Source organism: Mus pahari, chromosome 14 (assembly GCF_900095145.1).
Source record: "Mus pahari chromosome 14, PAHARI_EIJ_v1.1, whole genome shotgun sequence".
Classification (NCBI taxonomy): Eukaryota; Metazoa; Chordata; class Mammalia; order Rodentia; family Muridae; genus Mus; species Mus pahari.
Window position 1 is genome coordinate 83,129,751 of NC_034603.1, and position 2,450 is coordinate 83,132,200.

Consider the following 2,450-nt stretch of genomic DNA (forward strand, 5'->3'; position numbering starts at 1 on the left):
CTTCTCAGACGAAAAAGCATTGGAGTTGGTCCCCATGGTGATTATCTTTGATAACATTTCCTCTGAGGAATAGTAGAATCTGTGGTTTTGCTTTTACACCCAGCTTTTGAGTTTTGTTTTGTTTTTCGTTTTCTTTTTTTCTTTTTTTTTCTTTTTTTTTTTTTTTTTTTTTTTTTTTTTTTTTTGGTTTAAGATGCAAAGAAAGAAAGAGGCAAAATCAACTGGTCTGGTTTCAGATTCAAAGGAAGTGGGCTCCCAGGAGACCCAAAGACTCAACTGGTCCAATCATTCATCTTTGTGGCCCCAGCCTTCCTGGGGTCACAAAGATGGATGAGGAAGGCACTCTCTGCTCCAAGAAGCAGACAAGTAGATGTGTACCCTCATAGCAGGAAATGAGCAGGGAGCGGAGGGTAGACCATGCTGGCAACAGGGATAAAGTCATATGTCTAAGCAGGGATTGCTCTGGGTCCTCAGAATTAAGTGAGGTCATCCTGGGAATTCCCTCTGTAGTGATCTGGCCATATTGACATCTATAAATGCATGGTTTTTCTCTTACCCTTCATGTGTGCGTGCTTGTGTGTGTTTACACGTGTGTGTATGCGTGCACACTTGCAGGGTTGACACATACCTGCATTACCTGCATGTGTAAAGACCAGAGGTTGACATCAGATCATCAGATGCCTTTTTAAAATGTGTATATGGGGGGGCTGGTGAGATGGCTCAGTGGGTAAGAGCACCCACCCGACTGCTCTTCCAAAGGTCCCGAGTTCAAATCCCAGCAACCACATGGTGGCTCACAACCATCTGTAACAAGATCTGACGCCCTCTTCTGGAGTGTCTGAGGACAGCTACAGTGTACTTACATATAATAAATAAATAAATCTTAAAAAAAAAAAGTGTATATGGGTGTTTTGCCTGCATGTATGTAGTATGTAAGTTACATGGTGGTGGTTGTCAGGGAGATCAGAAGTGGGGCATCTGACCTCTTAAAATCAGAGTTATGAATGGTGAGCCACCATGTGAGTATTGGGAACCCTCTGAGAGAAGAACACACACTCTTAGCTAGTTATCAATTATCACCTGACTTTTATTATTTATTTATTTATTTATTTATTTATTTATTTGCATGACAGGGTTGTACTGTGTAGCCCTGGCTGGCCTAGAACTCACTATGTAGACCAAGAGGGCCTTGAACTCTATCTCTGCCCCACACCTGGCTTGACTTATTTCTTATTTGTGTGTGTGTACACACATACCATGGTCCACCTGTGGAGGTCAGAAAGCAATTCTGTGGAGCAGGTTTTCCCCTTCCACCTTTATGTGAGCTCCAGGATTGAACTCAGGTCCAGAGACACCCTGTCCACAGAGCGATCCAGTGGCCTCCAGATCCAGAGGCACCCTTGTCCACAGAGCTATCCGGGCTCCAGAGGCACCCTGCCCACAGAGCTATCCGGTGGCCTCCACTTTACTTTTGAGACAGGGTTTCACACTGGCTAGCCACCTGCCTCCACCCGCTGGAGAATGCCAAAAACCCCAGCGTTTCTGTGAGCACAGTTTCCCATGCTTGAATGGCAAGCACCTCCCTGCCTGGGCAAAACTAGACTCATCCAAGACTCTGATCCTGAAGGGGGAAAAAAAAAGTCAATGTGAAGAATGAAAAGCTAAACTAGATTAGGAAGGAGACATGGTCAGGTGTTGCGTGTAACAGAAATTAGGATTCAAAATGGATTGCAAAGGAAATCCTTGTGCTAACATGCCCGGGCAGTTAGGAAAATGTAAACACAGGCTGAGTCACAGGTTTCCTAATAGACACATTGCTGTTCGTTTTCCCAGGCGAATCAGCCTGAGATAGGGGGTTCATGCTGGAGTAGAGAGGGATGAAATGCTAGGAGATGTTCAGTGTGAATACAAACCAGAAACAGGAACACACACAGCTGGGAGGGGGCTCCCTGTGGGTAAAGGGCCTGCCACACGGACAGGAGGGCCTGAGTTCAGACCCCTAGCATGATAAACTAGTAGGTGTCTGTAATCACAGTCCTCCCAGGTGGAGAAATCTCAGAAACTCACAGGCCAGCTAGCCTGACATATTCAGTGGCAAACAAGAAGAAACCGTCTCAAGTCAGAAGGCAAAGCCAAGATCTGAAGTTGGCCTCTGACCTCCACAAGCCAGGGCATACATACACAGATACAGAGATTTATTTTTTTTAAGATTTATTTATTTATTTATTTATTTATTTATTATATGTAAGTACACTACAGTCTTCAGACACTCCAAGAGGGCGCCAGATCTTGTTACAGATGGTTGTGAGCCACCATGTGGTTGCTGGGAATTGAACTCAGGACCTTCAGAAGAGCAGTCAGTGCTCTTAACCGCTGAACCATCTCTCCAGCCCCGATTTTTTTTTTTAAGATTTATTTATTTATTATATGTAAGTACACTGTAGCTGTCT